Here is a 23,248-nt window from a genome sequence, read left to right as displayed (position 1 = left end):
GTTATCTTGGCTAAATCTGAAAAGGCACCCTGCAAGCATTGGCAGCATATCCAGATATGTTGCATCAATTTAGATCTAAAAATGTAGTGAAGGCTAAAATTATGATTGTGGGGACAAAGGCAAGATGAAGAAAAAGATTCAGACTCAATCATCTTTTAAGTGAGTGAATTAAAGTCTTTGGACATTTCTGGGTTGATTTGTCAGATAACATCACATGGGCATCCCCAAGTGAAAGGCCTTGATGGGCATGTAGGAAACTTTGGTTGGCATGTCCGCTTCTTATAAAAGCTGCTGTTATTCTTCATTTAGCCCTTTGTTGACTGTGTGCAACTATAAAGCAGTCCCACAAGCCATATATGGATGCAGAGCCTGGGTCTTCATGGGTGTCAGGACCTCATTTGAGCCGAGAATTCCCACGCCAAAAGGCTCCTTGGAGTTGTACAATCATTGAATAACCTGACTGCACATCCCGAGATAAACATTCCCTTTATTAATGTCTTTATTCTGATAAAAGCACTCAAATCCTGGCCACAGATTTGTACAATGAAAAGGGAATCCCAATTCACAAAGGAGTGACGCATGAGCAGGCTTGTTTACAACTCCTGATGATATAGGAAGGCAGCCAGTGACTAGTATTAACGAAAGTACTAGTTTTATGTGAGCGCTAGTTTTGAAACCTCAGTATGACTACAGTTGTCAAATACTTGGGCATGTCTAATTATTAAATTAATATAGTGACTTTGTACTGCCAACAAACACCCTGATTCATAGATTTTGGACATCTCTAAAAACTCCAACTACCAGCTGCACCTCCTCAGAGGTACTCTTCCTTTCTTTTCTCACCTTCCCCCAGAAGCTCACTGTCTCCAGAGCCCTGGTTCTCTCAAGGCTTGACTACTGCAACAGCCTCTTTCTTAACCTCCCTGCCTCTGCTCTGCGCCTTCTGCAACTCATCCAGAGTAAAACTACGAGACGTATCCTTGGCCTCAAGCCCTGGGACTGAATCTCTTTGGCATTGAAATCCCTCCACTGGCTCTCCTAGGCTGCAAGGATCAAGTTCAAGACACTCTGCCATGTCCACAAGGCTTTCTGGGGCCTGGGACCGGTTCCATATAATTTAATTGCGCGATGACATTCTGCAGGATTTTTTTCAGTGGATTTTATAATGAAAAAACTCATCTAATTTTTATTGTTTTTATTTTGGGGGACATTGCCCTGAAAACCCCTAACCCCTTTAATGTTTTATCTATTTCTGAACACCCACATTCCATTTATATATTTTTCTAAACCCCCTAAAAAATTCAATTCATTTTTTCAATATAAATACCTTGGCTAATAATCCCAGTGAAATGTCATCCCGCGATGAAAGGACGTCGTACTCTGGGACCCACCTATCTTCATCGATGCCTTCCAAAATGCTGCCCTTCCCGAGCCTTCCGCTCATCTACCTCCAACCTACTGTGAGTGAGCTGGTTCTCTAAGCAAAGATTTGGAGGGAGATCTTTATCCTTATCAGGTGATTCCCTCTGCGATGGCCTCCGTGCCGCCTTCAGTCTTGGGCCTGATTTCCTTAAGTTCTGGAAACTCATTAAGACATTCCTCTTCTCCTCTTCCTTCTCTCTCCCTCTGCCATGCTGACCTCTCTTTCGGCTCTATGCCTGTCTCCCTCCTTTCCTACACAGCATGCCGTCTGGGCACCAGGAGTACCTCAGAGTCTGACAGGTCCCCAGCACTCTTGCCAGTCCCCCTGCAATTGCCTCAGGGCTCGCACTGACCCACTGCTGCTATACTCGGTCAATTACACATTGAGAATGGCATCTCTCAGCACTTTCCCTTGTTTCTGACTAACTGGGCACTTGTGGATACCCCCCCTGCACTTGTCCTCCTCCCTCTCCCCTCTTCTCATCCCTCTGTGCACTTGCACGATCTGAATGTTCCCATGCCTTGAAGATTATCTATCTTTTTCCTCCTTGTCTACCTTCATGCATGGTGGCACTTCTATGCTCCGGGAAAAACTGCAGAATCGTCGTCAGACCTAGTTGTTGTTGTCTACACTGTTAAGTGTACCATATGCACTTACTCTGCCTCGCAGACCGGTTATCATTCAGAAACTCAAGGGCTCAGAATGATGTTGTTTTCTATGCACTTGCCTCCCACCTTGAGCACCTTGAAAACCCCTGTCTTGTCCAAAGGTGCTTTACAAATAAACATTACCATACCATACCATACCATACAGAGCAGTGCTAAGAGGTTTTTTTCGGCAGTGTAAAATGACTTTGCACTGAGTTTTCACCGGCGCAAAGTGACTATGCACTGCAAAAAACACTTTGCACCACTCTGTGAATCAGGGTGTTTGTTGGCAGTGACTTTGCACTCCGCTAACAATTCCAAGACTCATGCTGCTAGTTCTTACACCTGTGAGAAAGGACAGGATGATATTCACTAAACTAAGGCCTGTGGGCTGCATTCACATGCCCCAAACAGAAGTCCCTTTCACATGAACAGCATGAATTGAAACACTGAAACAAAAACATCTTGGCCTTTATCTTCTTTTTTTAATAGAATTGAAGAGCCATGTGGAAAAGTGGCCTAGCTGTCATTACCAAATGGAGAAAAAAAACATTTTAATTCACAAAAGAAGGAGGAATCAAATATCCCTTTCACATTGAAATCATGATTTTTAAACAGTGACACAAACAAGGCTTGCACAGGTGTGTGCAAATAAAAGCATTTTAAATATGAAAAAATATCACTGCTCACAGGAAAATGTCAGGAAAAACCCATGAAGTGTGGTTTGATAAAAAGCAATGTATATTATGTTTCACCTACAAAACTCCAGTGAGATTTGAAGAGCCACTTTGTTTTCATGGAAAAATGTCAGTCCAAGACAACCCCTTTTGCTGGCTGTGGGCAAACTTCACAAGGAAATCTCCCACTGCCAGTCTGGATTTTACATCTCCCATTTAATTACCAATTGCATTGATGCATCCTGCTAAAGGTGTCAACATTCCGTGTTCTCCAGACCTGCTGTCTCTGTAGGCATTGACTGTAGGAGAAGTTCCCATTGGCTGGAGCATGACTAATATGTGTGAAAATGGTGGCAACAACTTCAAAGAGAAACTTTCCAAAACAAAGAGACTAATAAAAAAAAAAAAAAAAAAACTTGTGTTACAGGCTGACCCAGTTAAAACAAAGGACCAGAAAGCAGGAGAAGGGCACTTTTCCCACATGAACATCCACAATTAATTTAAAAGGACTATTATCATTTAGGCCTTTTTCTCAGCAACCATAAGGCAATTTTCTTCTTTTTCTTACCATTATTAAAGTAATTGCCAGGCAATTTTGGAGATATACAATGCATCCACCTGCGATTAACAGTACTCTAATGGCTATCTAAGAGGTTTTTATGGTTGATCTGCAAGTGTTCCAAATATGAGAATTGGTGAGCGGGTGGAGGATAAAATTAGGAATGTGGGTAATAACTTACATATTCATAACTGTTTTGCTTTTTATGGAAATGGCAGAAATGTGCCACATGGGCGACATTACATGGTACAGACTTGGTGGTTGGCTTATCTAATTCTCCATGATTAGTTTAATCATAAAGAATATATACTATGATAATTGATAGTAAAATTATGAAGTTGTGATACGTAACTAGTTTTTGCCAAAAATTGAAAGGAGAACAAATGGCGATTACAAATGGGAAGTGCCATATGTTGCTCCAGACCCCTAAAGCAATCCTGACTTGGAGGCTGGGTTTGGGAGGAGAGAGAAGGGTAACTGTCCAATCCTAGTTGGGGAATTATTGCATGACACTTCCGCAAGATTGTTAATTGGTGCTGTCATCGCTGCTATATAAGGGGCACTGCACTGAGAGAAAAGAACAGACAGACAGACAGACAAGAACAGACCATTAGGGAGGCTGCCCAAACTTATCATCTGGCAGCTGTAAGGAAACACCAGAGGAAATTGCTCAGAGTGCATCTGGGTGGATTTGTCTATTGCTAGGAAGGCCTCAAAGCTGACTAGGTCCTATGGTGGGGAGCAGAAGGTCATCTTTGACCCGTGCTCTATCTTTCCAGAATGTCCTGAGGTGCAGCTGACATTCCTGAATTGTAAACAGAGGCTTTCTATGTAAGTAGAACTGAGCCATGGGAAACCAAAAGGCGGGGAGTCTGCTTGCCTTGAATGCTTTCCCTTTATAGCTGCTGAAGGTGTGGCGGGGCAAAACTATGTAGATCTTTAGCTTATGTAACTAAATATATTAATTAATTAATTAACCATTTGGTAGAACACTACGGGGTGAATGTTGTTAAAATCTGAAATTAACAGAACTCAGTGTATGCTGAAAACTATAGCCTCGAATTTAATTGGGTAATCCTTTTTTCCCTGCTGCCCCTGATTTCTTTAAGGAAGAGGGGTGTCTTTTTTCTTAAATCAGTCCAACCTTTCTGTCCGACTTGCCAAAAGCAGGTCTTTCAGTGGAGGGTGGTATGAAATCCAAAATTCTCCAAATCATTCCTATTTTTCTCTCCGACTGCCCATACACACCAAAGTAGGGGGGGAGTCTGAAAAACAAACTGCTAAATCACCCTGTGTTTATTTTAAACCCAAAAGTGTGGGCAAAATCATAATTTCCATATGTATTTGTACCAATCTTGAAATCCTACTGCTAGTATTTTAAGCCTTCAGGAAAATCAAATCGTACAACACAACATTATGAAAACGATCGCCCCCGACATTCTAGCTGAAATTACTGCGGCTATTAACAACTCCTGCCAAACTGGACTGGTCCCCCCCGAATTGAAATCTGCCAGGGTTATCGCCCTCCTCAAGAAGCCTTCTCTTGATCCCACCGTCCCTGCCAATTTCCGTCCGATCCCTCTTCTTCCATTCTTGGCTAAACATTTGGAATCTATGGTCTCACCTCTTCTGTCCTCTTCTGTCCTCCTTCTTGGAATCCTCTAATATTTTTGACCATGCACAGGCAGGCTTTAGACCTGGTAGAGGGACGGAAAGTGTGCTTGTCTCCGTACAGGATGATATGTCCAGACTGGTCGATGCGGGCGGAGTAGGGGCTCTGATCCTGCTGGATTTATCTGCCGCATTCGACACGGTAGACACGGTAGACTATTCTATCCTTCTATCCCGTCTCGCACAGATTGGGATCTCCGGCTCTGTTCTCGCTTGGTTCACTTCTTTCTGACCGCACCCAGACTCTCGCCATGCCTCCCTTTCTTTCTGCCCCTTGTGCCCTTACCTGTGGTGTCCCCCAGGGATCCTCTCTCTCTCTGACCCTGTTCAACATTTATATCTGGGCACTGGTCTGCCTTATCCGCTCCTACAGACTTAATTGTTATTCCTATGTGGATGACACCCAGATCCTGATCCGGCTTGATCAGGATCAATCTGAGGTCTCAGCCCGTCTTCATGATTGCCTTAAGTCAGTCGGTATTTGGATGGACCAAAATTGACTCAAACTTAATGGTGACAAAACAGAAGTAATGCTCGTTGGTTGCCCTCCCACCCATCATTATGGACTACCGCTTTTTGGCCCACATTGTTAGGTCCACTACCCTGTCCTGTGAACAAGGTAAAGAATTTGGGGCTTATCCTCTCTGCCTCCCTTTCCATGTCAAACCAGGTCTCCGCTGTCTGTCAGTCCGCACATCACCAGATCAGGGTACTAAAGAAGGTGCTACCTATGATCCCAGAAACCATGCGTCCCCCGGTGGTGGCGGCACTGGTTCTCTCACGGCTGGACTATTGTAACTCCTTGTACTTATCCCAGCCGACGGGTCTGCTGCAACGCCTCCAACGTATGCAAAATCTGGCAGCCAGACTGGCTACTGGTTCCCCCTATGGCGCCCACATCTCACCGGTACTTCACCGTCTCCACTGGCTCCCGGTGGTACAGCGAGTTAAGTTTAAGTCACTATGTATCGTCCACCGGGCAATTCATGGCTTAGGAGCGGAATTCCTCCAAGCTAAATTTTCCCGATATATCCCGGATCGTAACCTTCGCTCCTCTACAACCAATCTACTTAAGGTTCCCAGGTTCAATCGGGAAAGACATGGCGGTAGAGCCTTTTCTATTACCGCAGCCAAGCTTTGGAACACTCTGCCATTATCACTTAAATCCTCAGCTAACCATCTGGCTTTCAGGAAAGCTCTGAAGACCACCCTGTTCTAACGTTCTGCCCTTTTTGTGTTCCCTGAGCTCGCAGCTTCCTTACCAGCGCCATGATGCCTCTGGGCGACCGTGCGCTTTACAAATGTATATAACATAACATAACATAACACTACATGATAATTGCCTTCATTATTGATCAGTGTAATTATTTCTTGAAGTGAAATTTACAGAAAGTGAAGAATTGTGATTGTGTTCTTTTCAACTCACATTTGTGATTTATTTATGCTAAGTGAATTTGATTGCATTGCGCCACGGATACAGTGGTGTTTCACATGTGTGTGCTAATTTCTACTACATATAAATTACATCAATACCAATATATCTCCCATACACCAGCCTGGTTCTTGGCTCATTGTTAGCTCACAGGAGAGAGATCCAAGGGGCATGATATGCGTCTAAGATAGGGCTAAAGAAAAGTATTGGTTAAACAGTTTGTTCCATATCACCTTATGTGGGGATGGAAGGAAATCCCTGTGTTGAGGGTGGCTTCTCAATAAACTGTTGCAGGCCCAATCAATTCAGTTGCCATTAAACGGTTTTACATTTCAGTGGTCTGCTGAGCCACCCTATCATCAAGGGATGTGTTGGTGTGGTTTGAGTTACAGAGAAGTCATAGCTCACTTTCTCTTTTTTGGCCTTGGAACAGCACTCTAAGGTAAAAGTGACAGGTACCACTTTTTAAGATCAATACACCCAGCTATATTTAAAGATGCAGCAACGGAATTATGCACACTTATAATTCCTGTATCACTACAAAACCTGCTCAGCTATCTCAAAAGAGATTTAAACAAAAGATTTCAGAGATGTCAATTAATATTCCGGACCCAGTCAGGCTTCAGGTGGGAGCTGACAATTCTGTTATGATGATGAGCTTGTAATGGAATTACTTAGCTTTGAATCCTCTTTTAATCGTGTCCTAGCATATTTATTATCATTATTGCTGTCATTTCTTGTGTATGTCTTTAATGGTGTGTTGCCACAATAATACACAATGGGGGTATGTCTGACGGAACAGCCAAAAATACAATGTATAAACAATAGACTCCCACTAGTAAATAAGAGGTTGAACTTGGTCAGGACACATAGAGACTGATATATATTCAAATTGTATTAATATAGTTCACATAATTCCATAAAAAGCAGCAAATGTTCATTCTGTTATTAATCCGAACATCAGGTGATACTAAAAACATTCCGATTAAAAAATCGGTAAAAAAATATAATTGTAAAGACAAGATTTTTTTAAAAAAATGTTCATGTGCAAAAGAGCTTCATCATAGATATTATCTTGCTATATTAGAGGAAAAGAGCTTCCCATACCTATTCTATTTTTCATGTGGGGCTTACGTATAGTCCTCTAATGTATCTAATAAAGTGCTGAGCAAGTGCAGAAAGTGCTAAGAATCAAAGTGCTGTGTGTTGCAACAACAGAACATATTTATTGATTGGCTCAAGCGGCAGAAAACGGTTTCCGTGTGTGGAACAACATGCCAAAGAAACGTGAAAGTTAACGAGAAATTGTTTCAAGTCAACAATAGTAATGAATAAGCAGGGTTAGTTTGGAGACAGTGTATGTCCTAATTGGCATTTGACGGCATGGACTTGGCAGAGTTGTTGGTCCAGCAATAACATGTGCCCATCAAATCCTTTGTTTCTTTTTTAGTTTGGCTGTTAGATGGTGCCTAAGCGGCACCTATAGGCCAAGACTACGGGATTGAAGCAGATGACATGTGAGGAAGGACACACAGCTTGTGGGTGTTGTTTGAATATTTACCCACCCATTGACTGTCCCAGGCAATGAACATTCCTATGGGCATTCTCACCCAATACCTGCACCTTCCGGCTCGCAACACATCCTGGGATCTCTTTAAGATCATTCTATCAAGAAAAGGCATCAATCTTTACCCTGCCAATGTTATATCTGCAAAGACTGCTGGAAGTTAACATTAATGGTTTAATTACAGCTGCAAATAGCTACTAGAGTAAGGAATATGTCTTAACCAAGTGTCCCTTCAGCCATTTTACTTGTATCTTTTCTATGCTCTGAAGTCCTGGTAAAACATGCAACAACATAGCCAACTCTATTAGCTTGATGTATTCGAAAAGCATTTGCCGCGTACTACCATAAAATGCTGAGGTAATCATTCTGTTTTACAGCTGTTTGTATTTTATGGCCAGGGAGTACCATTGTGCTAGTGCCTAGCAAATACCCATCCATGCCTGCACAAAAGCCCAAACTGTTGGATTTGCCAATGCCTGATTTTTTCGTCCAGCTTAATCAGTGAGTCACAGCATTACTCAAGGATGCCAATGATGGGTGAGAAAATATTTTTGCTCTTGCCACTGCCCTGGTGTGCTTTTTCCCATACCACTCTCCTTTGTTTCTTCAATGTGATTTTTTGAGGGTTGATGAAACCATAATGCATTCGGATCCATTAATATCTTGTGTGCTGCCAGGGGTGTTGCTAGGACTGGAAAAGACCCGGGGCTATGCTGATGTCAGAACTGTCGGGACTGGGTGCTAGCTAACCTTTTGGTTTTAGCGCCTGAGATTCTATCTGGGGCTACAACCAAAAGACTAGGGGCTATAGCCGCCTTAGCCCACTCCTAGCAACGCCTCTGTGTGCTGCAATTTCTTGGCATGTGGTACTTGTTTGTCAGGAAATGCTTCCAGTTGCTTGAATACCTCTTGTCATCTTTGCCCGATTTCCACTGACAGTTGTTTTCCAACACATGCCACATAGTGAGACGAGTATGCATGCAACTTTGATCTATTTAATGTCCATGATGGTGCTTTCAAGATCAGTGATCAGAAATACTGTCAGCTTCCCGTCTACGACAAGCTAATCAGTGTCATGCTGTCCAATGAAATATGCATGTGTGCGTGCAGCGACTTAGGAAACAGTGATACAATTGGGACTTGCATTATAATATTTGCCAACCCACGTTTTCATTTCAGGCTTAGGAATCAGAGCAGTGCATTGTGCCAAGGCCTTTGAAAAGGGGCGTAGGAGACACATACAATCTGGGGGGGACAGGGGACATCTTGGGGACTTTGCTTTATTTATTGTGTTTTAGTCAAAGAACTCGACTTTTCACAAAATTAGAATTAAAATAGCAGTACGTATTAAATTACAAATATCACTGTATAAAACAAGAGAAAGGAAGAAAAGAAAACAGAAGAAAATTAGAGGATGCAGCAGCAAAGGACATGTCTTTGTATGTTGCATTTCTGGATTTTTCATCTGACTATGAGCTCATGGTAAGAGAGAGGAAGTAACAATTACTTCCACTGGGCCACAGCTAGGACGTCAGCTTGTTAAGAGGCAGATCACCTGTAAGTGGACTCCTGCCATATAAAGGAGTTGAAGCCTTTTCTACCAACTGCAAGTTGCTACTTTTTTGTGTGGGGCAAGGAGACGTGTGTGTCACTTGGTATGAAAAGATGGGGGTTTCAAAGAAAGAGGAAATCTTGTTTGTACCTCTGAGTAAGGCCTGTTATGGTAGTAGAGGGACCAGGTGTGTGATGTTGCTGCTTTGACTGTCCTCCGGGGGCGGGGGAGGGTACAGCAAACAAGGAGGATGAGCGATTGCAAGCCCACCCCCTTATAAGCACTCCCGAAGTCCGCGGCCGGATGTGTCGGACCCGGGGGATGCCTAGTAGGTGGGGTGTATGTGGACCCAGGGGGGTGACCAGAGGGCACTCCACAGAGAATGTGGCACATGCTGGGCAACATTCTCCCACTTTGACAAGGGCCCTCATTCCGAGCTAGGAGGTAAGTACCGGTACTTTCCGGCATGGCGGAAAATACGACACCGGGCTGGCGTCAGACCGCTAATTGAGGTCCATTCCGAGCTCGCGGACACGCGCTTTTTCGCCATGCCGAAAAGAACCGAGCGTCCTGCCGCAAAACGACCCGAAGAACCCCTACCGGCATGCTAGCTAGCCAGGTTAGCACTGTATATTTGTATGTTGCTCGCTTATCTCTTTGTGTCTCTGGTGAAATATTATGGTGGTGACGGTGTCACAGTCAAGGTGGTCAGGGGTGTCTATTTGCTAAGGGTTTTGCTTGAGTGGCCGGACATGCTGCATGTGCATGGGGGCTGCTGGGGTGGTGACGGAGGCTGCCTGGGGCTGCATGCAGGGCCTGTCTCCCCCCTCCTTTTACCCCTGTGTCTCCTCAGAGGGGGGGCCTGGTGTTGTTGCAGAAGTTTTTGTGGTTGTGGCCTTGCTGGTTCTATTGGTGTCATATTGGTGTGGGAGGGGGGGGGGGTGTGTGGGTGTGTTCCTTTTCTGCTGTGGCAGACTCCATAGCCTCCATCTATGATGAATGTGTGCACCTGTGGCTCTGGGAACCACTGCTCAGGGTTTTTACTCCTTCTCTGAGATGCCTGTATGTACTCCATGCCGGTAAGGCACTTTACGGCATTGGGGAGGCCGTTATTTACATGTGCTCCTCACTTGCGATCAGCTCCCGTTTACGCCATGCCGCTAATTTCGGAATGGTCGGGCGCGCGCAAGACCCAAGACCGATAATTACGGCATTGTAGTTTACGGTGCCGTAATTAGCGGTCTGAGGGGTCAGAATAGCATGGAGCGGTAAACCATGCCGGTAAATCATTACCGGCATGGTTTTTACCTTACCTCCATGCTTGGAATGACCCCCAATGTTACCCAAAGATCAAAATTGGCCATTTGAAATACCTCCGTCGACTTATTATTGGGCAATCCACACTGATGGGTTTAAGCACCTGCTTAGCGTGAGATGGCAATTAGGGGCATTTGCCAACGCACTCAAGAAGCACAGGACACCCTCTTACCAGCGACATGCCATGCTCACTCATTCTGATCATGAATTGGCATTTATCTGGGGTCATGTTAAATGTATTTATTTATTTATTACATGTGTAGCATCACGCAATTACATGTGTAGCATCATGCCTGGGATTGTGGGCAATACATTCTGTGGCGATTCACGCAAGTCAGACCTCTGTCGATTCCCACGGGTGTCCTCTTTTTGGAAATGCATGGGGTTCCCTGTTTTCCTTGGTGGCTTCGACACCCTAGGCCTAAATCTGTATGTTGTCCACATGAGCAAAATCTGCTCTGCCGAAAGGCTTGGGGTTACCAGTGGGTTAGCCTTTTCCCTTTGCGCCCAGGTAGGTGCCCACACACAGGTGAGGCACCGTTTTCGTTGGGACACCTGTGGGAACAAAGGATGGTAGGACATGTGTTGTTGGCGGCATGTTTCAGTGGGTGGCCAGAGTGAAATGGCTGAAATTTGTGTTTTTTTCCACCAAATTTCAGAGACATTTCCCTCTGCCCACCCACTTAAACACGTCGCCAACAACAGATGTCCTACCTTCTCGCGTTCCCACAGGTGTCCCGACAAAAATGGTACCTCACATGTGTGGATGCACCTAACTCAGCGCAAAGGAAAAAGGCTAACCCATTGACAACCCCAAGCTTTTCGGCAACGCAAAAGCAGATTTTGCTCATGTAGACAACATACAGATTTGGGCCTAGGGTGTCGAAGCCACCAAGGAAAACAGGGAACACCATGCATTTCCGAAAAGAAGACACCTGTGGGCACCTCCCTTTTCACTAAAAACATCCATGGTGGTTTTGTGACCCCCACACCCACCCAAAACAAGTTATCATTTTTTTTAATTTTTGTTTTTGTTTTGCCTCTTTCCTAGGGGCAGATTGTGCTAGCAACCTGCCCCCAGGGAGGGGTACATGAGATGCCCCCCATCCATTTGGGGTGGGGGGGTGAGCCATCCACCTTTCCACTAAAAACATCCATGGTGGTTCAGTGGCCCCCCACACCCACCCAAAACAAGTTATAATTTGTTTTATTTTTGTTTTGCCCCTTTCCTAGGGACAGATGGGCACATGTGTGTGGCCATCTCCCCCCCGGGGGGTCAAAACGTACTGCCCCAAGCTTGGGGGGTGACTCTACCAATATTTGCAGTGGCCTCCACCACCCCAAATGTATGGGGGCATCTCATGTACCCCTTCCTAGGGGCAGAAATCTGCCCCCAGGGAAGGCTACTTAAGCTGCCCCCATCCACTTAGGGTGGGGGGAGAGGGCCACCCCCCTTTCAAACGCAAAAAATCCTGGTGGTCTAGTGGGCCACCCACCCCCACCCAAAACAAGTTATAATATATATATTTTTGTTTTAACCTTCCCTATGGGGCAGACGGCACATGTGTGTGACCATCTGCCCCCAGGGGGGTGGCAAAATGTACTGCCCCAGGCTTTGGGGGGCAGGGTGGCTCTGCCAATATTTGCAGTGGCCTCTCCCCTCACCCCAAATAGATGGGGGCATCTCATGTACCCCTTTCTAGGGGCAGAAATCTGCCACCAGGGAGGGCTACATAAGGTGCCCCCTCATTACACTTAGGTTGGGGGGAGGGCCACCCCCCTTTCAAACACAAACAATCCTGGTGGTCTAGTGGGCCCCGCATCCCCACCCAAAACAATTTATAATATATATCTTTTTGTTTTGCCCCTCCCTAGGGGCAGATGGGTGCATGTGTGTGCCCATCTGCCCCCAGGGGGGTTCAAAACGTACTGCCCCAGGCTTGGGAGTTGTGGCTCTGCCAATATTTGCAGTGGCATCTTCCCCCGCTCCAAATGGATGGAGGGCATCTCATGTACCCCTTCCTAGGGGCAGAAATCTACCCCCAGGGAGGGCTACATAAGGTGCCCCATCCACTTAGGGTGGGAGGGGAGAGGGCCACCCTTCTTGAAAAAATCCCTGGTGGCTAGTGGTCTCACCCACACCCACCCAAAACTATGTTTTAAAAAAACATTTTTTTTTGTTTGCCCCCTTCCTTGGGGGCAGATAATCACCCATCTGCCGCCAGGGTATTGCCCCCATGCATTGGGGGCTAGGGGAGAGAGGGCAGCTTTCATAGTAAGCAGCCCCTTCCCCCACTTCAAAAACAGACCCCTGCACAACACACCAAACACATTTTCTGGGGGGGATAAATGACATTACATCCCCCCCACTTAAAATTGTGGGGGGGATTTGTCCCCCCTGTCTCCCCCATGTCCTACGCCCATGCCTTTGAACTCCGAATGCACATTCATTCGTATAGCAACGCATGCTTTATGCCATTAGGAGAGTGCAGTGCGATAATATGGCTGCAGCAGTTTCCCTTTAACAGTCTAGAGGGCCGACTCTGGAGGCGGACACCCGGGACACTTCCTTCTATTCCACTGCACTGCCCAAAACAAGCATTGGCAATGACAACAGCTTGGTCTCTTCTGTTTAGGCATTGGCCATGAAATGACATACAGGTACTAACTGGCCATCAATGAAAAATTGTGTGACTACCTGACCATACAATAGCAGTGTCTAACACATGCCTTTCTAATACATTTAGACAAGCCAAAACTGTTGTCTTTGCCAATGCTTGTTTTTAATTGTACTCCAGCGATGGACAAACATACAGGTTATAAATCAAGTGGCTAAAAGCCTACTTGTTAAAGACATATTTTATCACACCAGATGCACTTTTAGAGCTGTAATTAAACCATTAACCAATAATTAAACCAATAAAAGAGAGCATAAAGTTCAAAACGATGTGGAGAATGTGCAGAGCAGTCCACGGCCAGGGAGCAGCGTTCCTAAAGAAAAGAAATGACTGTCTACCACGCGACAAGATCACTCAGATAAAGCAATGACATTCGCCTAGTACCAAAACCTTACAACAGAAGAAAACTCGGAGAGTCACCTTTCAATCACCTAACAACCTCGACCTGGAGTAACCTACCAAAAAACATACGGAAAACAAGGTGTCATTTGGAGTTCAGAAAACTACTCAAAACACAGCTCTTTGCTCCAGATTCAGGAGGAAACATCAACGAAGAAAGGTCCACAACGCAACCTATCAATACCCCTTTCGGAAATCAAAAGCCCTAACCTACCCTTCCTTAATAAAAATGGGGTGGGTGTGCACCGCCCACCCAGCCCCACACGCACCATTTCTAAATGATACTTCGATAGGTGGGGACAACCAACAGGACGAAGGATAAGGGACAAGTGATGTGACCAAAACTGCACCTGCCGCAGGGCAGGGAAAGTAGTGGATATGATCTAGATACACAAACCACTAGGGCTACACAAAAGAGAGCTCCCACTATGCCGTATGCCTGCCAACTAGTTGGTCAAAGTAGAGTACCAAACACACAGGATAACCATAGAGTTTGAGCGTAGAAATGCGAAGACAAAGTGGTAAGAAATTGACAGATACTTGAAAACCATTATAACCGTACCTTAATATATCAACTTTCTGAATACTCAACATACAGAAACTCACACAACCTCCTCTCTGCACAGCAATCCGCACGCACTTCACCACACTGAAACAAGAAACTAACAACACATAACCCGCCACAGCAGCACATGGGAATTCTGCCACCGATCGTAAACCGCACTTAAGCTCAGCGAACGGTGCAAACCGAACTGAAGTGGCCAACAGGACATCACACCTCTCACTTTCTGATTCCCACTACACGCTACTAACCTCCCTGCCCCGTCTCCCACTCTTGACACGCTCTTTTTTAGATCCGCCAAAGCGCCAGGGGATCACAGCAATGGTGATGGTGCGCGGTACAAATACCTTTAACATTAACATTAACATTAAAATAAACTCTCAAAAAACTGCTTTGAAATAACACTGTTAGGCTCTTTTAGCACAACATTGTATGTTACTGATTTATAAAGCTAGTTCAAAGAGATATCAAGAGCATGTGTTTTTGGGGGGTGAGCAGGAAGTGGTTGAGAATGGAAATGGGGATTAGCATGGCAATGAGCAGTTTAATAGGTGGTTAAATAACAACACAGAACCTGTATGCAACGTGTCATACCTCATATCCTATCTCCCTCCTAGCTATACTACAATGTAATATTGTTGGCTAATAGGATGCACTTTAATGTCACCTAATAGCCAAAACAAATGTGTTCCATTTTGTTGTTTGCATTAACATTTAGTAACACTTGTGCATTGCACTGTGCTCTTCAAAAGCGTGAAACTGTAAAGCAAGAGCTCCATGAAAACATTCCAGTATGAACTGTTCAGATAGTTCAGTGGGTAGGAGTGTCTGCTGCAGAAATGTGAGTGCAGCCTATATTTCACAGTTTCATATACTGGCACTGCTAACTAAGCCTTTCATCCATTAGAATTTGAAACATGAAGTGCCAGTAAGTTAGGTAATTCTAGAGACTGCCATTGTCTGTGCTCAAAAGCATCAAGACCATGATTGCAAGCAGGATTTTAGAAAGAGGCACTTCTTAAATATTCAATAAAATACCCTCACTATAAAGGAGATGGTACTCTGACAGAAGATGGTGGTGGTGGGTTCCTTATCATTCCAAAAATTACAGCAGACTAATGGCCAGATTCATGGAATTATTTGCTTGGAAAATACTGGATTTGCGGGACAAAATGAGTGCATAAATCCCGTCCGTCGATTCATGGATTCGACTGCATGTGATATTTTACCGATTTGCATGAATTACAGGCATGCACCGTGCGTCTCTGCGAGCAGATTAGTGCCTTGTGCAAGAGATCATCCATGGTCTGGGTGAGGCCTAGGCAGAGGGCGGATTTGTAGGCAGTATTTAGGCGGAACACGGAAAATGGGGTACGACATGCAAAAAGTGGGTGTTATGAGGGACAGTGTGGTGGCAGTTGATGGCATACCCACAAATGTGCACAACAAAGCCTATTCATGGATGTGAACACGCATCATCTCGCTTGCGAAATGCCCATGCAAAGGCTTCGATCTCTCACCCATCCCAAAGCAGGCGCACAGACTTGCGCGGAGTATTCGCAACTTTGGAGGTGAGTTTGCATGTCGGATTTAGGGGTGCATGCACACAGATGGGGATCTGATCGTAGTTAGGGGTGCATGTATGCAGTGTAGCGGGGTGCAGGGATGGTTTACAATGGTTTTCACACGGAGTTTCATGGGTTATGAGTGAATTACCATGAATCTTATGCATGTTGACAGGGTGACAGTTGCAGAGGACCCTGCGCAGGTTCCCTGAAGTGCAGGCCTCCTTGCGGGGGATCCAACACACTGTTTACAGGGTGCATGTATGTGTGTCTGGGGAGCACTCAAATGTATCTTTTCCTGGCTGTTTTGGATGTGGGCTAAAAAGACAGCCCCAGAGCTACAGAGATGGAATGGCCATGCTATGCCCCATTGTGAGAGTGAAGCTGGCTAAGTGTGGATTTCCATTGAAATATAAAAGCCAGTGAAAAACAGTGATTTCGACATTACCCCCTAGTGAAAGAGCAAGAATGGGCCTTCCTTCCTTTTGTTAGAATGTACAGGCATTCAGCCGGAAATGAGTGAGAACTGGAATATTGTTAAATGCATCCAATGGATTGCAAGGACATGTGGCATTGCAGACGTTGTGTAAAGTGCACATGGAAGGAAATAAATACATTTGAATTACTGTTCATTTGGAAGCTAAAATGTAGGAATGATGCCTTACATGGGAAAAATAAAGGCGTATGACAAATTGCCTTCACGAGGAATAAAGAGACTTAATTTCAGAACATAAAATGACATCATTTATAGGGAAAGGCTTATTTTAGTTTTGCATAAATGAACGCGGGTTTCTCCGTAACTGTGGCCTATCTGTGTAGAGCAGATTAATGGTGAATCTGCTTCTATTCTAATGTAGTAGAAAAGAAAGATTGTATTCAGGAACAGCAGGCCTCGGTATAATACTAAAATGTTACATGTAAGCACATCTTGTTGATTCCAAGCTGGATTTTCTTGAAGCTGGGCGCATCTGGTGTTGTTCCCACTAAACTGAAAGGTCTGTGCCTTTGTAAATGTGAACTCAAGGCCTTTGGCTGAGGAACCCAGGAGAAGAAGTTCTGTTTGTCAATTTAAATGCTAAAATATACAAAGAAGTAGATTGAAATTATGGGATTTTCAGATAACACAACCAGCAGAAATGACCTTGAAGGTCAGGTTACCCATTAATGGTGCATTAGCTCTGAACAAAGACCCTTTGAAGCTCTGGAGAAGAGGGAGGAATAAACATTGGCCGGAGCAGGTGGCTGGTCACATGCTTAAGGAGAAATAGAAACCAAGAATTGGAGGGGGCCATCTGAAACTGGGAGCACCTATTGTGAAGCACCATTGATTACGCATTGAATACATTTTCTTGAATAACAAGTGCATTGTGTGTTCCATCAGGCTCACACTGGGTTTATTTTAAAGAGGATAACAAGCCAGTTGGGACCATGTGAAAACGGAATGTTTATGCAGTACATAGCTTATATTATGTTCAAAATAATGATTCTGCCATATTCATAAACCTGTGGAATTGGAAATGTTGATAGTCTGTTGATAGACTAATAGATGGGGAAATTAATGCTAGAAGTATGTAGTGTAAAAAAATGGTGGCACTGCCCACAAAGGGCGTGCCAAAATAAAATTAGTATTTTCCGACTCGCCATAAAATGCAGAATCCAAAAATATGTAGATGTAGATGTATGTAGTTATCTGAATAATGTGTGTAGCTACCATGTTGTTAGATTTTCAGAACCCAAAAAAGGCAAATCCCAAATGTCATTTTGAGATGACAAATTGTTCTCCTCCCTCAGCCTACATCATACATATCTCTCAACTTCTGGCCCTATCAGCATCCAGTGGGCGTCTTGGTGGGAGGTGAAGAGAGAGTGCTAGCCAATCCTTACCATGAGAAATATGATAATGTAGGAGTGTCATCAGCCCAATTTTTCATTAGAACAAGGCTTTTATCACTTATTCCTGGAGATAGCCTGCTGTGGGTCTCTAGCGTGGAGCAACAAGCAGAGATGCCTCAATCTTTGGATTGGAGACAGTGACAGGGAAATCTAGAAGCTAGCTGGAACCCAATCAGAGGAGCTACAGCGAGTCTGAGTGCAGTAGAAAATCCTTGATTGAAAATCCTTGACCAGATCTGTGCTGTCCTCAGAGGAGTGTTGCTGTATTTCCCTGGCCAAAGCCTCCCATGTATGTAGAGATATCCTTAAAGCCATCACATTTGTGAGGGGGGCAACTGCCACCCTTAATCTCCATCTCACATAGCCGTTAGGGAGGTGGTACTGGTAAGGCTCAATTCAAATTAATTCCACTATAGAAAATCACCCTATCCATTTAAGTGTAATTGTTTTAGGAACAGCCTGCCTTAATCCTTTCCATTATATTGTTGGGAGGGGGGAAGTTGTGTAGATCCTTAGCACATTGAATTGAAGTTAAGTCAATGAATTCCCATATAGAAAATCACAGGATGAGTGTTGTTAGAATTTGAAACTAGCAAAGTTTAGGCCCAGTGTGTTAGAGCCGCTATAGACAGTAAAGACTTGGATGAGTGTCCTTCTGAAACCCCTGACTTCTGGCCAGAAGGGGGGGATCCTGTATCTGAAAAGAAGTAATGCAAAACGCTACCTTTCAAGTGAATCTAGAGGGTTGCAAAACAAAAATTCACAGGTATTCCCTTGCATCCCAAACCAGAATTACAAAGCATTGCGTCTCAATTGTATGTGTGGTGCAAAATTAAATGCCACATTGATTTCCTTGCCTCCCAAACCAGAATCCCAAAGCACTGCCTGTCCTTTGAATGAGTGTTGCAAAAAGATGTCTCCATTGTATCGTGAATGTTTTCTATTGGTTCATTTGCAATTAAATCTGATGTAAGTTGAGACTGCATGTTTCAAAATTTTACCTGTGTTGTTTTAATAACAGAAAGTAATTTGGAATTGTGATATTGGGTGTTGCCACAGCATTGGCGGTTGATGTTGATTGATATTCCGTTTTTTGTCAAACCTTAGATAAATAAATACATATTCTTATTATACACCAGCCTGGTTCCTAGTCCATTGGTGACACAGGGTATTTGTTGGGGTGGGTGTGAGACAGGTTGGAGGCCTCACTAAAGGTGAATCTGTATAAGTGCTTTCGGTGCACGCCACCTTGCTTGGGGGGAAAGGAACTCCCTGAGTTGAGTGTGAGTGCCTAATAAACTGCAACATGTCTTTGCTTGGGGGCATGTCAGGGGCATTCCGGCCACCACTTGCGAATACGGTTCATTTGCGTGAGGGATTCCTTCAATATGCGGAGCGAGCAGTGTAACTTCTGCACACCGGCTCGCGCAGGGTCGTTCTCAGCATGCAGGGCTTGTCGGATAAATACGTACATTTCCATGAATCAGGCCCTTAGTGTGCCACATCTGCCAGGCAGGGTACCGGCATAGCCGAAAGAAGAAAAAGGAAACTGAGCCATGGAGTTAGTCTGGATGGGAATTTTTAAGCTGATCTTCCGAGGTGAGGTGAGTCTGTCAGATCGGCATGACTCCTCAGGGAATCTGGGCACAGAACGTAGGACTTTGCCTGAGCAGGCCCTGCCCAGATCGTCAGCCAATGTTGGACATGCTGGATTACATCCATGGCGTTACCTTTTCAGACACTGTTCCCAAAAGTTGCCTTAGCTGTATTGCATGTGCGATAAATTCGGCCTTCAGCCCCCTCCCGCCTGATTTACAAAAAAACACTTTTGAAAGAGAAAACCCCATTGAAAAAGGCTTTGTAAATCAGGCCCCTAGTCTATTAAGATGACCAACACTTGCACCAATGCTGATCGACTGTCATGTTGCCTCCTTGTGGACTTACTGAGGGATTGGCTCTAGTCGTCAGCTCTTTCCCTGCAGCCTCTGCACCTCTCACGATACTGTGGGGGCTTGTCCACCATATTAGGCTGAATATAAGTAACAAAAGGGGTCCTTCGGAAGTGGGTGCCTCCTGCCTGATTTACAAAAAAACACTTTTGAAAGGGAAAACCCCATTGAAAAAGGCTTTGTAAATCAGGCCCCTAGTCTCTTAAGATGGCCAACACTTGAACCAATGCTGATCGACTGTCATGTTGTCTCCTTGTGGACTTACTGAGGGATTGGTTCTAGTCGTCAGCTCCCTGCCTGCAGCCCCTGGACGTCTCACAATACCGTGTGGGCTTGTCTGCCATATTAGGCTGAATATAAGTAACAAAAGGGGTCCTTAGGAAGTGGGTGACTGGATAAGGGTCAAGGCATTTGAAAACATGGATAAAATATTTATTGCATGACAAGGTTGGAAGAGTGGTGAGTGACAATTTTTTGTATATGCAACTCAATCAGTGAATGAAAACAAGACACACCTATGTTTTGGCCTCAGGGAACATGCCCTTTGGCTTTACTCGAATAGTGTGATGTCATTGCCTTCACCCAATCATGCATGCACTTAGAAGCAGATCGACATATGAGGCACTGGGCACTCTGTAACTCATATTGACCCAACGTTGGTGGCCACATCTAAGGTTCCCTGATTCTTTAGCCGGCTGCCCATGCTACTGCTTCCCTTCTGCCCCATCCCCCATGCAAGGGTGCGGCCCTGCTCCTTTATGTTTCCGTGCCTTTCTCTTTAAAAACGCAACCTCGGTGATACTTTGTCTTGTTTTCCTAAATTAAAACGAAGTGCTGTATGGTGGCAGCATGACAATGCTGCAGATATGATCATCTGGCACTGTGCCACATGCTTTTTTGTGCCGAAGGTCAAAGTACACTTCAGTCTTGAGCTAAAGAGGAATCAGATGGAAACCTTATGAATGATAGATACACTGAGGGCTGTTCACTTGATTAAATCAGGAGTCTTTTATTGCACAAGAAATTCCAGTCACGGTCTGTACAACCGTTGGGATATATTGTGCGTTATATTCCTGGCATCGCCCCCAGCAAGGAAAAATAATTAATTCCAGAGTGCTCGATTACAATGTCGCCCTGGCTACTCCAAACAAGCGTAAATGAGTCTTCGCTAAAGCGCGGCACGGGTTTCATTATGCAAGTCTCCGCTGTCAATGTCTTTCGTGAATCCCACATTTAACAGCTTGCTTAGCTCAAGTGACGTGCAGCTTACCTGATTTCTGTGGAGTGAAGCACTGGGGAGGGGAACACTTCCGCTGCTAAGGGTGCAGCCTTCCTGTCTGTGGGTGCCGCTCTCTGTGCATCCTCGGACTTCTGGCCACTTTCAGAGAAGGCATAAGAACAGATGCAATGCATATGTTTGGCATTTCAGCAGGAAATAACTTGCAGTTACTCAAACGAAATTATTGACGATAAAGGAATAAACATATAAGTGCAACACATTGTGTGAGAGCTTTACAACGGCATAGTGTAACTTCTAGGAGAGAGCTTTGAATTTCAAACGTGGAGCACACGGTTCATGTGATGCAGTCATAGACTGGTGTGTGTGTGTGCGCGCCCGCACATCATATGATGCAGTCATAGACTGGTGTGTGTCCGTGTGTGTGCGTGTGTGTTTGCGCGTGTGTGTGTGCGCACACGCGTCATATGATGCAGTGGTAGACTGGTGTGTGTGCGTGTCTGTGTGTGCTTGCCTGCATATGTGTGTACCATCCGTTTAATGTTACATTATTCTCTTCTTCAAGGCTCCCTCACTCTATCAGAATATTTCGCAGCATGAACATGCGTCAACAATGTTATAGAGAGAGAAAGGTCCTGAGATCTTAGCGTTCTAAGAGAGAGAGAGAGAGAGAGAGAGACAGAGAGAGAGACAGAGAGAGAGAAAAAGAGATCCTGTAGAGTATACAGTTACCACCTCCTTTCTTGGTGGAGTCCCTTATCAAGAGAGAGAGAGTCTAAGGGCCCATAGTTCTTTGACAGACTGTAGATCATAGAGGCCACTGTCTCCAGTCATGGTGGAGCCCCTTATCGAGAGAGATAGTCTGAGATACTGTTCTTAATCATTGGACAGCCTGTAGAGCATAGAGGTTACTGCCTCCACTCTTGTTTGAGTCCCCCCATCAAGAGAGAAAGAGAGAGAGAGTCTGAGATATCAGTGCCCCAAGTCATTTGACAGCTTCTAGAGCATAGAGGTTCCTGTCTCCACTTTTGGTGGACTCCTTTATCTTGTGAAAGATTCTGAGATATTGGTGTCCTTAGTCATGGGACAGCCTGTAGAGCAAAGCGGTTACTGTCTCCACACTTGTTGGAGTCCCTTACCGAGAGAGAGAGAGACAGAGTCTGAGATATCGGTACCCTTAGTCATTGGACAGCCTGTAGAGCATAGAGGCTACTGTCTCCTCTCTTGGTAGAGCCCCTTATTGAGAGAGAGAGTCTGAGATATTGTTGTCCTTAGTCATTGGACAGCCTGTATGTAGAGCATAGAGGTTACTGCCTCCACTCTTGGTGGAGTCCCTGTTGTGGACACCAATGGTATTTGCTCTAGCAGCACCACCGAACTGGCACTGGCATTGTTTCATCTGCCATCTCAGGACATGCCGCAGTATTGTAGAAGGCAGCATGACCCGATGATTTGGCAACACCAAGCAGCACCACCAGGGCATATGTTGGGGCTGTTTGTCTTTAGCACCAGAGTTGCGTGGGCGTATTTGTAGGCAAAGAAAGAACGTCCACGCTTTTTTTACTGGGAGGAATACACCCGTCTAGCACAGGATATAGCATCCCCTGGACCCCTGATGAACCCAATCTCTCATATGTTTGTGGAGCTCTCCTGTGCCCCTTCCCAGCAGAATTTGCAATTAATAACTAGTCAAATGTAGGCTGGCATATCCTACAATCCCTACACTGCTCCATCCTGCCCTACCACCCTCCATTTCATGTGTCTTCTCTGGGGCTTGAAAAGAACCACAGTCCCCTCACATCCTTTCACCGCCATGCTACTCACACACGTTGGCATGCACTAGGTTAAAGAACATGCATTGTTAGTAAGCACGTGTGCAAATTCCTCTTTTAAGCCAGTCTGACCTGAGGTCTGCCTCCACTCCTCCTCTGTGTGCCCAACTGTACCCATTCCTATGACCCCCCCACCCCCACACACACACACACTTTCCTCTATCCTTGTGGCAAGAATTGGGGATTAAGTGCTTAGCCACAGATATTATAGAGGAGGGCATCCCACAATTGTGCATGGATTCCTTAGCTCCGCCCACATAGGACATTGCACCACTACCCCAGGGTCAT

General features: G+C 45.0%; 1 protein-coding gene across 1 annotated transcript in view; it reads left to right on the top strand.

Annotated features, from left to right (window-relative positions):
* CCSER1 (coiled-coil serine rich protein 1) overlaps positions 1 to 23,248 on the top strand; it is a 2,886,772-nt gene that overhangs the window by 1,847,632 nt on the left and 1,015,892 nt on the right. The gene's annotated exons all lie outside the window — the stretch shown is intronic.

This window comes from Ambystoma mexicanum, chromosome 6q, assembly GCF_040938575.1.
Source record: "Ambystoma mexicanum isolate Mex_15411 chromosome 6q, UKY_AmexF1_1, whole genome shotgun sequence".
Taxonomy (NCBI): domain Eukaryota; kingdom Metazoa; phylum Chordata; class Amphibia; order Caudata; family Ambystomatidae; genus Ambystoma; species Ambystoma mexicanum.
The sequence above is the reverse complement of the archived record's forward strand: the minus strand, read 5'-3'. Positions and strand labels throughout refer to the sequence as shown.